Source organism: Gymnoscopelus microlampas (assembly GCF_963454915.1).
Source record: "Gymnoscopelus microlampas genome assembly, chromosome: 2".
NCBI lineage: Eukaryota > Metazoa > Chordata > Actinopteri > Myctophiformes > Myctophidae > Gymnoscopelus > Gymnoscopelus microlampas.
In genome coordinates, this window is record NC_139939.1 from 17,006,851 (window position 1) to 17,023,296 (window position 16,446).

At 41.2% G+C, this 16,446-nt stretch overlaps 1 long non-coding RNA gene across 2 annotated transcripts; it reads left to right on the plus strand.

Annotated features, from left to right (window-relative positions):
• The first annotated feature begins 8,706 nt into the window (after positions 1–8,706).
• Positions 8,707–15,461, plus strand: LOC311061523. 2 transcript variants are annotated; one of them, XR_014602404.1, is made up of 3 exons: positions 8,707–8,867; positions 13,293–13,439; positions 14,788–15,461. It is a non-coding gene; the product is annotated as an uncharacterized lncRNA (long non-coding RNA). The 2 variants fall into 2 exon arrangements; XR_014602405.1 differs by lacking the exon at positions 8,707–8,867 and adding an exon at positions 10,539–10,786.
• The last annotated feature ends 985 nt before the right edge of the window (positions 15,462–16,446 follow it).

A 16,446-nucleotide genomic window follows, 5' to 3' on the forward strand; every position in this document is an offset into this window, starting at 1 on the left:
TAAATGATATAATATTAAATTATATATCTATTCTATATTCTATATTATATGTAAATTATATAATTATACATTATAAGAAATTGTCAAATATTGGCCAAATTTTCAAATATTAGAGGCAACAATTGTGTGGCGAGGCGTTGTAGAGGTAGATCGGTCATTTTCACAATATTTATCGGTGGAACCGAACTCCAAAATTCCAAGAGCTTGTCAGGGTGAGGGGTCTACAGTTCAAATAAAGATTTGTTTTGAGGGGGTCACGGCCTGAAAATCTTCAGAACCACTGGAATACAAGACCTAAATGAACAGTGCCGTGTCGTGTAATGTATTTCACAGGTTCTGGATGCGTTTCCATAATACGGCTGGGTTTCAGATATGATTCTCAGAATCTCATTTTTGAGCCCTTTTCAGGGGATAGTAGTACTACTAACCATGAGTTCTGGAAGGCCAGAACTCAGAACTTGTACTTCCCAAGCCCAGAACTCAGAACTTGTGCTTCCCAAAATAGCTAAAATAGCCCATCTACTGTAGACATGTGCTGCCTGTGAGATCGCTCATTTTTGCAACTGTCTTGACTGTTTGGACATTTGTTTTAATTAGTTATCTTTTTTTTATGACTCACCTCTCCCCCTTCTGGGGTTGTTCAGTTTAGAATAAAATACACCACAGACCTTCACAGGTTCTGTAAAGTTTCAGGTTCTGGAAAAGAGCCAACGTTGTTCCTGTGCATGTGCAGTTATGCATTGTGCCAGCAAAGAATGGCTGCCCCATAATTTATATCTTTGTGACAGAGAATGTACTTTGCATGACCTTTTTTTATGAACTTTCTTGAAAACAACCCATAAGGAAACGCATGCTTTTATCCTTTAACCTCGCTTTTGAAACCTTTAATTCTAGCCTTGACCAGCTCAAGCTTCACTTAATCCCTGCAACCACCAATGCATCATTTTCTCCTGAATCACTCATTCTGAGGGTCACCGGAAGAAAAAACGTTATTTTTGAGGTTAGCTGACGTTATAGTTAGTTCACACAGATGGACACCGCACACAACAAATGTTGTAACATTAGCTAAGGTTCACGTTTCTTTGTTACTCTGAGTGAGTGACACTCACTGTAAGTGTATACAATGTCCAGCTGGGTGGAAATACTACTAGCGACATTTTTCGAAGTATAAAATAAGGCTTAAGTGAGTAAAACCAGGAAAAGACAACACTATAGTGCTCGGGAGGCACAGTGGTAAAGGGCCTGCCCACCCTCGTGGAGGTTGTGGGTTTGAATCCACTGTGGTGCATCTGGCTTTGGCGAGTGTCTATAGTATAGACACAATTGTGTTCGTATAGACTCTATACGAACACAATTGACCGTGTTCGGGGGAGGGTGATATTTGTCACTACATGTACTCGTATGGGGTGGGGGTGGCACCTGTCAGCAGGAAGTGTTGGGCGGGAGGAGTAGGACGAGGGCTCTACGTCCTCCCGGTGGGGGCTCCTCACTGGCAGGTGAGTCGGTAGGACAAAACAGCAGTGACCGCACACAGCTGTGTGTGTGGGGAGGAATCGTTTGGCATTCTGACGTCATTTGCGTGTTTTTGGACAAAATCTGTAGGAGTAATTTATATATTTTTTGTTTTGCTAAAATCGGCCTGCTGGTGGCGCTATAATAGGACAATGTGAAAAGGTTGTACATTTTCTTCTTGGCCTATAGTGGGAATGTGAGTGCAAAGTTTCACGACAATCGCATGCTGCGTTCATGATTTGAGGCATTTTGTTCAAAACGGACCACTCCAGCGAACTTTGGAAGCCAATCTTAGCCAATCAGGATGGAATATGAAACATTGGACCTCAGTCTTGATCACATGACTATAGAGATAATGTGTATCGATTTGCGTGATGTTTGGACAAAATATGTAGGAGTAATAGCCAAAAATGTGTTTTGTATGCACACTCCAGGGAGTGTGCGTACAGTTTCACGCCGATTGGTCCAACGGTGCCAGAGATTAGCTGTTAACAGACTGACGGACAAACACACACACACACACACACACACACACGGATGGACGGGGGCGAAAACATACGTCTCTGCGACACCTTCGGCCTGGCGGAGAAACACGATAACAATATCGATACAATATCAATATAATGGCCAGCCCTAGTTACCAGGTTATCAAATTGGTAACATTACTGTAGCCAACAGGACAGCTATCTCTGCTGGAGATGCCTGTGCCCACTAATGTAGGAGGGGGGGGGGGGGGGGCACCTAGATTGGGTAACACACAAGACTCACGCATTCTTTTGTGTTGAGTGGGCACACATCCTGTTTCACTTTGAGCAGACACACACCCTCTTTCTTACTTTTGTTTTTCCTCTTTAGATGTTGTTTAGTCTTTACTGACAACGACAAGTGGAGAGGGACAGGACTCAGAGCATTGCGCCACCAGTGTCATACTTTGGAGTAGCATGTGAGAGAACGTGTGTGTACACTGGGTCATTGTGACAATGGTTTCCGAAACTGTGGTGGGTCGGATTTTGGCGGGTCCCCAGATGAGTCGCTTGATGCGCAACATTGTTTTCTTCTCACTCAACAGTAAACAAACCGACATACAGCATAACTGTATACAGGGTATCTGCCCAGCATGTGACAAATATTCAGGCATTTACATCCTTGGCCTACTGGCTGGCTGCAAAAGATGTTTGGCACTGATCGGTCCAGTAGTGGTTGGTGAATGACAGGCCATACTTTAATTCAGGGTTGGCATGGATTATAGGGACAGTGGTGGCCTAAAGGTTAGAGGAGCGCCCTCGTTGACGGAAGGTTGCTGCTTCGAATCCCCGGACCGGCAGGAAAAAATCTGGGTGGGGAAGTGAATGGTCACCACTTCCCCAACACCACTGAAGTGCCCTTGAGCAAGGCACCGCACCCCAACTGCTCCAGTGGAGCTGCTTAGTGGCCAACAGCATAAGACTGAGGTTGTACTAGTCAGCTTCCAGGTTTTAATGTGTCTGTCTGTCTGTCTGTGTGTTTCTATGTGCAGGGCGTTGCTGAAAATGCTACTACTATCACAGATTGAGGCTTTAACCTTTTCTTTTATAGAATATCTGAGACATTTTTTTTAATGTAAGATGCTTCTGAACATACTGCTAGGTTAACCACTTCAAATGCCCTAATCTTGAAAACAATAGCCGAAAATGGACGATCTACAAGCTCTCAATGCGTCGCTGCTATTTTCACTGGCTTCTAAATAATCCAAGTGTTATGTGTTTTATCCCTGCTTCTGGACTGAATTAAACACATGCATTTCCTTTTGGCAAATGTAGACTGATATGTTTGATATTTATGTTTGATATCACAATTTAACAATCTAATTTCAAATGTATGTTAACCACATTAAGCCAGGTATCCCTATTTTGGGCAAATGTATCCATTTTCAATGTATTTTTTTAATTCAGAAATAGCAAAAATAGCACATCTACAAGCTCACCACGCACCACAATGTGAGACGTGGTGGGCTCGTAGATCTGCTATTTTCACTATTTGACATATGACTAAGTATAATACTGTAGGGCTTGTTAAGAAAATGTAGCCCCTCTGTTTGTTAGGTTTTTTTAACGAACCCTTGTTTTATCATCATGTACCCTCAACGTTCTTTATTTAAAAAAAAGGCAATGGGAAAATAACATTTACATTACTGTCAACAAGAGTGATGCCATGCCAACCTGTTGTGAAACCAAACTGACAGACAGGGGGCGGTACAGAGGGGAGGAGCTGGGGTCTACTACTCTACTACTCACTTATAAGGAGTTTACTACAAAGCAGTTAATGTTTGACTCTGTTATGTTGTATGTGCGTGTGTGTGCGTGTGTGTGTGTGTGTGTGTGTGTGTGTGTGTGTAGTAGCAGTAGATGGCATCTCCATTCACTGAGCTAGAGGGCCTGGTTATACTGTTCTCCCTCCTGATCTTCGCTCTCTTCACACTCACTGGGATGATCAACGAGGGATGTGAACGTTCGCATGGTGAGACTATGCATGCATGCATGAGCGCACGCACGCACGCGCACACACACACACACACACACACACACACACACACACACACACACACACACACACACACACACACACACACACACACACACACACACACACACACACACACACACACACACACACACACACACACACACACACACACACACACACACACACACACGCAGCACGTAAGTCCATTTGCCTACAGCTTTTACATTTTATAACAGCACAGCAGTTTAGTTTATAGCCACTTATCAAGCTTAGAGGTAGGGCAACAGTTATGGAGACAACTTGTGATATTTACATACTAGTCCATATCTAAATGACAATATCAGTTTCTGGTTTCATATAATCATATGGAAATGCCTTAAAATGAGTTTTGAAAAGGTGACCCTACAGGTGGCAGAATGGAATTGCACAGTGATGACATCAGGAGTGGAGGAAGCTGGCAGAAGTGCACTGCATTGCCAGTACTTGTAGTATAATATTGGCATATAAATAAACATTGTAAATATCTAGCATTCAAAACCCCAATATGTTTGCAATGCTCTGGAGGACTCTCTAATGTAAAAGGTTAAATTAAATGTACATTGATGATATAAGTATCCTTGTAGCCTATTTGTTCATGAGGTTAAGGTGATCTTATCAGATTGGACACACTGGTGATGCTGAAAAAGCTCCGCAGTGTTTTAATGCGTCGTCAACGCTTCGATCTATTCAGATCTTCATCAGGACATATACATGGGGACTTCTTCCTCACAAACACTGCTCAACTGAATGGGGGCAGATTTAGCTGATCAAACCCCTTTTCCCCAACATTTATAAAACATATTGATTGTATAGGAGAATGCCAAATTATAACATAAGTACAGGTTCTTCAAATGATTTGAATATAGCCGGCATTTAAAATGATCTGTTTTCCTGCCTAGGAAGTGATTTTTTTTTTTACATTCTAATCTCTCAGGATCGTGACAGCCCTAATTGAGAGGCATAGTTTCCGTTTAATAAAGCTCATATTCCGCCTGGGAAAAAAAACACACCACATGCGTTCCTCCCGCGTTACCCCAGGTGTCGGGGTATACGACTGAGGTGTGTGCATGCTTGTACACGTTACACATCCCCAGGAGAGTCCACTCGCCCTCTCACCAGCAGTGTTGCCAGATTCTGTGAGAGAAACAAGCAACCAGTTCTAGGAAAACCAGTCCAAAAAAAAAGCGACAATGGGGCAAATGAGCACTTTAACATATGCATCAGCTATTTGAAAATAGCAGATCTACAAGCTCACAACGCGTCGCGATACGATCGGCTATTTTCAAATAAAATCTTGCGGGGACATTATAATAAGCAGATCTGGCAACCCTGCTCACCAGGGAAAGAAGGGAAAGAAGGTTCATGCAGAGAGGAGGATACTTTCCAGCGAAGCAATGAGGCTGTAACCACAGAACTCCTTCCTCTGCTGAGCCGTGCCAGTGCTGTCATATCCCATATACTGTACTGTATATTAAGCGGGGGAAACGGTGGGGTTAAACAAAACACTGCCTGCGAAGCACAGGCATCTTCTAAGAATTTCTGCGATTTTGCCATCCTCCGAGTCACTTCATTAATCAGTCCCCCAGCTCTCACCCACTCGCCCACTGTAAATAATTCAAAGTGAGAGAATGAATGGGGAGCACACAACTTTAAACACATTTTGATACAAATTTTGGACCGAAAGTGTATTACATTTGACCCGTCAACACATGTCCGTCACATGGGAGTGCTACACAGGACAGATTCCATCTTCATAGGATTTTTTTACTTCTGCCCAAATTGCTTAATTAGTTGTGTGTGATTGAAGCTATTTTGGAGAAACGAAAAAAAAAAAAGATAAAAAAATATGTTTTGAATTTGATCATTTCCATAGTTCCGTGGTTAGAGCACTGGTCTTCTAAATCAGGGGTCATGATGTCAAATCTCTCTGAATCTTTGGGGAGGCCGTAGCTGAGTGGTAGACAGGCTGTCTATTAATCATAAGGTTCACCCCCTGGCCAGCCTAGTCTATGTGTCCCTGAGTCTATGTGTCTTCTTCCCTTCACTTTCTTTTTCACTTGAGGGCGCACTGCCAACATAAACCTTGGTTATAGTCAATATGCATAAAGAGATATCTCCAATTCTGACTCCAAATTAACATAAGCATCATTAAAGACAGGAATGCCATGTGATACAAACTGTACAGCAATGGTTCTCAAACGTTTTAGCTTGAGAACCAAAAGAGAAATTTAGTCTCTCTCTGGGACCCAAACTTACAAAAATATATGATGAATTAACCACTTAAGCCCTATTGAATAGTGAAAATATCTGAACTACAATGCTTGTATATCTGGTATCTTCACTTTTTTTTATTATAAATGTTGAACTAAAAAGAAAGAAAGTAATAAAGAAAGAAAAAAATATCAGAAAATCTTTGTACAACAAATAGTACGAAACATAAAAAAGAAAATGGGATATTTACTTGCGATCCCTAAAAATACTGTACAGCCCAAACACTACTGTACAGTAACTCAAACTGTGCTGTCAACTGACTGTCACATCTGTGTCTTGTCTCTGTCTTCCTGCGTTGTCTTATAAGCAAAGTCTAACTCTCACAGAGCATGAAAGAAGTGACTGAATTACAAAAACATATATTTCTGGATTCCTCCTTCTAGAGACCAACACAGAAGGCCAGTCCACAGCGCTCATCGTCTGAGCCCAGACAACGAGCTGTCGCAGCCTGATGATGTCACAAAGAAAGGACAAACACCATACTCCAGACTCCGGGGAGGTTTCTGAGGCAAGGATTTTCAACTGGACAAATCTGGTACTGCAAGTTTGGGCCGGTTTGGGCCTAGAACATGAACGAGTGAAAAGGGCTCGACCAATGGGCTCGACTCGTGGACTTGCGCATGGAGGTACTTCGGGACCTAGGACACTACTGCACATGCTAATGGGCCCATGATGTCATCAAGCCAGAGGGCCCAAACTTGGACGTAGGGTGCCCCTAGCGACATATGCTCTGGGTGAGCAACTTTCATTGAAATGAATGGGCATCGATTTACTTAACTTGAGTATTTAATGTTTTTTATAGGCCTACTTATTTTTTGTCTTACTTCTCCACAGGCAAATATTGTACTTTTTTTACTCCACTTCACCCCTTGCATCCTCAGGGAATACTACAACAGCACCATAGAGAGCGTCCTGACAAGTGGCACCTGCTCGATGTGGGAACATACCCAACGCCCTCGGCTGCAACGCTCTGCAGAGAGCGGTGAGGACAGCTCAGCCATCGTAGGAGGTGAGCTGCCCTCCCTCCATCAGAGACAATCTGCAGCCAAGGCTGAGAGTGTCATCAAGGACACACATCACCCCAGCCACAGCCCGTTCACACCACTGCTGCGCCCTTGACCTGGCAAGCGATACCAGAGTATCAAGAGCCATAACAAGAGACTGTTTAATCTAGGAAGTATACGAACTGACTGTTGAACAAAACCTAAGCCTGTCGCCTGTGCCTTCATGGACTTGCACTATTACTAAATGCACTAACGTATTATTTAGGACATATTTTAATCTACATGATACTGATTTTATCATGAACTTTTTAATGCTCATTGTATTCTCCCTGTTTTTTACTTGTGTCTGGGTAGCTCAGTCACTAGATCTTTTGCTTTTGGACGACAAGGTCATGGGTTTGAACCCGGGCATCGCCAACTCAGCATATGAGTAGCGTGGCATATTGTGCGGTAAGTACTGGGAGCTGATGGCAGGTGTTGCGCTCCACCTCAGCAATCCATCTCCCAGGGGTCTAGCGCATCGAAACTGGGAAAGACTCCCTCGTTCTCGGGTGATACCGACAATAAGCCTCTCTGTACTTTTACTTTCTTTTCTCTTTTACTCTTTTAAAGTACAAAAGTAAAATAAATAAATAAGAATTTCACATCACTTTTATCTGCGTTAAGTTTAATTGATTGATTGATTGATACATTCCCACACACATAATTTAGGATTAACCCATTAAGACCAGGGAACGCATGAATCTGTGCCATTTTAGATTTCTTTGGCTATTCAAAAATAGCAGATCTACAAGAAGTGCCGTGCTATGAGCTTGTAGATCTGCTAGCTTTTGAAAAATCTTGAAAAATGTGTGCAAAACTTTGAATACATGTAGACATTTGTAGAATCGGCCTCAGGCTTAAAAGGGTTAACAGCTGAATGCCATATTCCAGCGGGACGACTCTTATCAGCTGGCAGCACAAAGTCTGAATGGTGATCTCTGGACCTTTACCTGCTGAAAGGGGCTTCGGGGACAGCATGAACATTTCTCTACATGTCTGCTTCCATACCTCTGTATATGTGTGAGTTTGTGAGTGAGATGGCTGCTTGAAAGTTTGCCTGTGTGTGTGTTCCTGTGTGCGAGTGCCTCCGTGTACTGTATTTGTCGAGTGTGTGTGTGTGTGTGTGTGTGTGTGTGTGTGTGTGTGTGTGTGTGTGTGTGTGTGTGTGTGTGTGTGTGTGTGTGTGTGTGTGTGTGTGTGTGTGTGTGTGTGTGTGTGTGTGTGTGTGTGTGTGTGTGTGTGTGTGTCAGGATCAGGATACAGTATTTACTACCAGGATGAGGGGTAGAGGAGTGGCCAGTACAGTACACAGCACTACTCGGTAGAACTTGGGAAAGCAAACACCTGCTTCAACAAACTCCCTATATTAGTCTCTTATCTGGCTTCCACTGTGGCGGTGTTCAGTGTGTGAGCATGGATCCATGCATGGCGGACAGACACTGAACGAAACACGCGGCGTTCTGAGCCCCGGGACCAGGATGAGTCCATGCCCAACGGGTGAGTCTTTAGCACATTTGTGTCACTTTTTTTATTTGAGCTAAAAAGCATTATTTTACACTTTGGCTATTCAAAAATAGCAGATTTACAAGCTCATAGCGCGGCATCGAGTGCCGCGCTATGAGCTTGTAGATCTGCTATTTTTGAAAAATCGTGAAAATGTGTGAAAATCTTTGAATATATATTATTTGTTTTTCAGAATACTGTTGGGATTTAGAAGACATTTGTAGAATCGGCCTCAGGTCTTAATGGCTTAACCCATTCAATCCGTGAAAGCATCTGTGTCATTTTAGATTTGAGCTATATACAGTTGCTGTAGGGCAGAAACCTGTATCTTCATGATTCAACTTTTATTATTTTTTTCATGTAAATTAATGCTCTACTTCATCATACAAGGGTGTCGCACAAAAGTAGTGAAAATATTCAGATTTTTTTTTTAGAAAACGTAGGATTTTTAAGGTATTTTTAGAATGGGCCTCAGATCTAAATGGCTTAACATCTCTTCTCTCCCTCCTCCTACATTCCTGTTTCTTTCTCATTCATTTATAAGTCCTATTCGCTCTTCATGGACCCGTCACACATTTTCAGGTCGGGATACCAATTTCACCCAATCAGGAGAAAGAACTCATACAGGATACAGGATAAACAACTGGAAACTGGAAGTGATGAAACAAAGAAGTGAGCAGAACTGAAACAGTATAAAATTGAAGCAGATTATCTTTTCTGTCCTGATTGGATACAATTGGTGTCCTGACTAGGGATGGGACGTTATGAAAATCATGTCACGATTATTGTGGTGAAAATAATTGCGATTAGCGATTAGCGATATAACGATATCGCGATAAATATGCTTAGAACTTAAAATGCCAAATGCCACATACGATTATTGTGAGCGTTGTTTTATCACGATAAACAATAATAACGATAATCGTCCTCCTGTCTTTGATTTAAATAAAGTAGCAGGTTTTATTATTGGCGATGAATCACCACTGGAAAGACCAAATTGGTTTGGTATTGCCAGATTTTCGGCTCCATATTTCAACATTAAGGGTCACAACAAACTTGGTTTCTGCCTGTGCGGTGGGTTCTGCGAATGCTTTTCAATGGGAACGGAGCAGTTTGTTGCCATTCGCGAATTTCCGCAAAAAATCAATCTGTTCCCATTGAAAAGCACTGGCAGAATCCACCGCATAGGCAGAATTCATGTTCGGTGTGACCACACCCTAAAGGAATTAATATAATAGCCTAGGCCTACTTCAACCCCCAAGATTACCTGTTTTCCTATCAATTACTCACCCTGAGAAACCTGTTTTGTTCCATTCCTTTACAGTGAAGGGGGAATTCAAAAAAAGAGAGTAGAGCACTTGATGAATTGGAAAAGATAGGGGTCCTCTGATTAACAACAGCTAAATTACACGAAAAAAAACTGTTTATAAACTCCAACACAGCTCTCAGAGTATAATCCCAAGTGTTTTGTATCCAGTCATATCCTCATGACTTCAAAAACACCAGTCTGAAACTGACATTTATACTTTTAAATCACTTCCGGTGTAACCTGTCTCATGCATGAGCGAGGTATGCGCCTGGGCATGCCCATGGGGTTCAACATTTAGCTCTAACGGTTCAAGACAAACTGGTTTCACATACAGTAACACACACTCACTCACTCACACACACACACTCACACAGGCACGTGTTGTGCTGGATACAAGACACCTGGGATTATACTCTGAGAGCTGTGTTGGAGATTACAAACACATTTTGCTATAGTTTTGCTGTTGCTCATCAATGGAGCCCTATTTATGTTTTTATTTTTATCAAGTATCGACTACTTTCTTCTCTTGTTTTTGGATTTCTTCATTCACCGTAAAGGAATGCGACAAAAACTAAAATTCTCCTTGTATCCAAGGCTTCACATGGTGAGTAATTGATAGGAAAAGGGTCATTTTGGGGGTGAAGTGTTCCTTTAAGTCATACTTTGGGACCAGAGTAATATTGTGTGGACTGTGTGTGGATGTTACACCGGGCCCTGCCATTGATTTATTATCAACTAACTACCTGTCATTGTAGATCAAAAATGTACTGTTGCAATTGTTACATGGCATTGAGGCACACAGGTCACCACTACTCAGTTAAATCTCGAGTGTTTAGCCACTTAAATACACCTTTTAAATGTAGCTTTATAACAGATTCTTATTTACAATTGTGGTCTAGCAACTTTTAATTAATACTTTATTGTTCAGATTCACACTACAGCAAATCTCTTTGCCGAAAATCACCGACCTCACAGCGCAATGCGACATGTTGTGAGCTTGTATTTAGGCTATTACCCCAGCGTGGGGTTAATGTGGCTAACTCTGAGATTTGAACTAACACTGAGGATTTTACAGTGTACAAAGATGCCACAGCTGAGGTTTGTGGTTTTTATCATTAGTTGTCGTTAGTTATTTTCCTTGGGAAATTCTATAGCAAGGAGACAAAATGAGTGAAGCACCACCAGCTTGACGTTGCTTGTGCATTTAGACTAGACTAGAGTATCAAAAGTGATTATTACCAATGCTGTAAAAACTGCATGGCTGTCCTGATGGCTCGATCAGGCAGAAGCTCTATTTTGTCCATGAGGTCACAACCTTATGTACTAGAATCTATTGCAAAAGGTTGTGACTTCATGGGTTGCCTCATAACCAGTGGTGGAAAAAGTAAAAAAAAATGTGACTTGAGTAAAAGTACAAAAGTATTGGCATCAAAATACACTTAAAAGTTAAGTACTAAAATGTTTTGAAAATAGCAGATCTACAAGCTCGCGATGCAACGCGTTGTGAGCTTGTAGATCGGCTTTTTTCAAATAGCCTGTGTATAAAATAGGCCTAAAAAGTGGTTAATGTATGTTTAATAAGATAATACTTTATATCTGCAACTAGTAACTAAACTTTTCAAACAATTGTAGTGGAGTAAAAGTACAATATTTGCCTCTGAGATGTAGTGGAGTAGAAGTAAAAGTACTCCAGGAAAGTAAAAATACTTTAAAAAAAAAAGTACAGTACTGGAGTAAATGTACTTAGTTAATTTACACCTCTGCTCCCTGAAACATGACTCGTGACAGACGACCGTCATGTTATCCATGGCTACACATAACCTACTTTCATGTCAACAATCCACTGGCTGAGATGAGAAACCACTTGACATGACAATGGGATCAATGTCAAGTACTATGTAAATGTCCCCAAGACATCAAAGCACACATGCTCCAAGTTCCCACACATTACCAACACCCTGATAACAAAAACTCCCATATGAAGAACAACAATGTGCAAACGCAGCAGCGCGCTATCTACACCGTGCTGATTTCAGTACATAGAACTACTGTATACAAACAGAACAGTAACCTTGAAATACATTTGTAAATGTGCTGCAACTTTTAAAGCTATCCTTATACTTAGGCGTGTGTGTGTGTGTGTGTGTGTGTGTGTGTGTGTGTGTGTGTGTGTGTGTGTGTGTGTGTGTGTGTGTGTGTATTTATTTTTACAGCAAAAGCACACTTCTTTCTATATGTACAAACATGTCTTAGTTTTGATTGTTTTACACTTGCTTTGGTAATGTAAACATAGGTGTCCCCATGCCAATGAAGCCCCTTTGAATTGAAGTGTAATCTATGTTGCCCTCTAGTGGACAGCATTGTGCCACTACACCTGACAGACCAGGTTCAGCAACTTATGAATAGCAAACAGGCTGCAATATGTAATTGTGAACAATGTCTGTAGTGCTTGTAATCCATCAGCTGCTGTGGCTCCTAGGACAGTGGTTCTCAACATGTGGGTTGGGACCCCCAGGGGGGTCCCCACATGATTTTGGGGGGGTACCCAGATGACAGTAAAGTGACAATTTAAGGACTTTTTAAATACCTAAAAAATGAAGACCATTATAGCATCAAAAATAATCAACAAACTCTAAATAAAAAACTTGTCAATTGTCAAATAATATATATAGCTGTTGCGAGGCCTTGTGATTTAGATCAGCTATTTTCACATCTGTGGAACAGAGCCAAACTAAATGTAATGCCTCAACTCCTACAATTCCAAGTGCTTGTCAGGGTAGCGGGTTCCCTGTTCAAATAGGATTATTTTGGGGGGTCCCCCTTTCAAATATGATTATTTTGGGGGGTCCCTAGTTCAAATATGATTATTTTGGGGGGTCCCCAGTTCAAATATGATTATTTTGGGGGGTCCCCAGTTCAAATATGATTATTTTGGGGGGTCACTGCCTCAAAAGGTTGAGAACCACTGAACTAGACTCCTAGGATACAGAACAGTTGGTTTCTTGCCAATCCATGGTCAGCAAAGAGGACACATGCATTATCATGATGAAGTGGCAATGTGTTAACCTCTCCACTATTACTGTGTGTTCATGGTGTGTTTTGTTGTCTAGTTGTTTAGATGGAACTGCCTTTCAATGGCTTTGAGCTGACCTTCATCATCATTGCCTTCGTGGTCTTCTCCATTTACAGTGTGGCCTCTGTCTGCATCAAACCAGAGTCACCAGACACAGACTCACCAGACACAGCATCACAGACAGGTAACACACACACACACACGCGCACACGCACACGCACACACACACACACACACACACACACACACACACACACACACACACACACACACACACACACACACACACACACACACAGCCCTGCTAGAACACTAGAACTCTCCTATAGGACCACAGAAACAGTCTGTCAGAAACATGGGAACACAGACAGCACCCTACAACCTACAACCATACACGCCATGATGCCATGATGGATGCATGGATTAAAGCAGCGGTGTGTTCTACCGTGTTACGCTATATACGTAGTGTGACCTGCAGAATGTAGAATGTATGAAGCCATCCGTCCGAGGAAGCGTATCTGATACGCAGGAGGAGGATGTACACTTCAGTTCAAACAGCCTTTTTCATGTGATAATGTGGCGTCTGATGTGCAGGCTTATGTGTGGCTATTGTCTTGAGGTGATAATGACCGGCGGCCATTGGAGTTTTCAAAGTAATTCACACATTAACTACTTAACAATAGAGCGGTTATTTCATTTGCGTGTAAATGCGCTTGCCGTGCGTGTGGGAGGGAATAATTATAGTGTGCCCTCCGAAAAAACCTAGAACACACCACTGGATTAAAGCAAAATACAATCTCACGACTGAAATATTTTGATAGGCCTGGTCCTAATCTGTGATTTGTGAAACAGTGTGAAAGGAGCCCCCCCCCACACACACACACACACACTAGCACTGTGTTTCCTAAAGCATAATCACAATGTACAGTACAGTTATGTACAGTTATGATATTTTAGTAATAATGTTCTAAACCTATGTTTGTGCTGTTCTACATACAGCCAACCAGTTGAAGAAATCCCAGATTGAGGATTTAACCCATACTTTTTTTTTTTAAATATCCCTGGAACATAATATTTTGAGATGGGGGTCCGCGGCCAAATACATATCATTTTGGGTGGTCCTTGACATGAAAACGTTTGAGCACCACTGATATAAATAGCGACATAAGTTCTTCAGCAAACTGGATTTAGAAGGCATTTGTAGAATCCCCAAGAAGCAAAGATTTGAGTTACAAATGTTTGCTTTAAAAAATAATATATACTCAAAAGACTTGCACACATTTTCACGATTTTACAAAAAATAGCAGATCTACAAGCTCGTAGCTTGTATATCTGCTATTTTTGAATAGCCAAATAAATCTTAAAATGATACAGATGCGTTCCCGGTCTAAATGGATTAAACATAACATAATAACCAACGTGCGACATGTTGTGAGCTTGTATTTTTGGGTGCATTACATGATTTTTCCATGGAATCCAACTGGCTGAAACTTTAATCCATGTGGATGCATGTTCTGTGTGTTCTGTTTCAGACAAATGTGCCCATGGAGCAAAGAGGAGACAGAAGGGCTGTGACAGAAAACAGAGAGTGATCATCGCACAAGCCAAACACATGCCGTGAAGTAACAGCAATCTGTCAGATGTACTGTCTGACATATTATCACAGTCAATAATATTAGGATTTATAATACTACGTATTGTAATGTCCGATCCAGAACCAACTCTAACCATGCTGCTCTGGGATTAAATCCAGACTAAAGAGGCCTTTAAAGACTGTCTCCCTCACAGGAGACACTGTCTGTCTGTCTCTGTAGGACCCCTCGTCTCTGCTTTAATGAGCTGAACAATGCATGTCAATGGGCTATGGATTGCCCACTCCACTGTGTGGACATTTGGCTGTTTACTTTTTTTTACATGTATTTTAAGAATACTACTTTATGTATTGGCTTATACTTAAGGTTCCACATGTTCAGTGACTCTGAACTGGGAAAGCAACTCAGACAAAAAAAATAACCTGCTCTCAAATCTCCCTACCTCACTATGTAACTGTTTTTAACTTACTCGTTTTCTGTTTAGGTTACATTTAGTTGTTTCTGTGTTTTATATCTGTATGGGTATTCAATTAATTGTGTATTGTTGTGTGTGTAATCTCAACAGCATTGCAAATGGTTGCAAACCTCAATGCTCTTTTCGAGAATAAATAATGGTTTCAGTCAATCAATTTATGCATAATACATTTTGTAGCATCTTGGGAACACATTACTACTGCTGTGGCAGCCGCATCACCTACAGTCTTCACAGAGTATCACATGTATAATTGACTAGTTCAGCTTTTAGACAACACTCTAATCCAGAGTGCTTTCACTACCTTGCTTAGGGACACTTTGAAAGGAAACTCTGGCTGTGGCAGGAATTGAACCGGACATCTTTTTTTATGAACTTATTATACTGTAACATGAAGACCACAGTGCCATTGCATCTATTCTGTATTGAACCCACCAGGAAATGTACAGAGGAAAGGGAATCCTGGACCACTGAAAGATAAAGGGGGTGACAGAAAATAGCAACTTGTTGGATAACTTCCAAATTTCTTTTACAATATTTTTCATTAACCTCTTTTTTGGCGTGTGGTCATGCCCGTTATAGGCCAAAAATGTTAAAACTTGTTCAATAACTCTCAAAATGTTACAAACACAGCATAATTACAAGCTTGTTGATCGGCTATTTCCACTATTTTTGGCAACACTGTTGTACGAAGACTTAAATAATAGGGATGTCCGATATTATCGGCCTCCCGATATTATCGGCCGATATTAGCATAAAAATTGATATCGGGAAAATATCGGTATCGGTTTTTGAAAAAAAAAAAATTTTTTTTTTTTTTTTTTTTGCTTTATAAATAAGTTACAGGAGTTCTTACTGTATATGGTGTGTGTGATATGAAATTTGAGCTTACCCTAATCACAATAATCCCCGCATATATCGGTATCGGTTGATATCGGTATCGGTAATTAAGAGTTGGACAATATCGGTATATCGGTTATCGGTAAAAAAGCCAATATCGGACAACCCTATTAAATAAGAATAAAACAGAGCTTACATTTTACTGAGAAACATAAAAAACATGGCAGTAGAAACAGACTAGAGAAAAAACTAAAGCAACCACAAGAAGAATGGCGTGCATAGTGTGT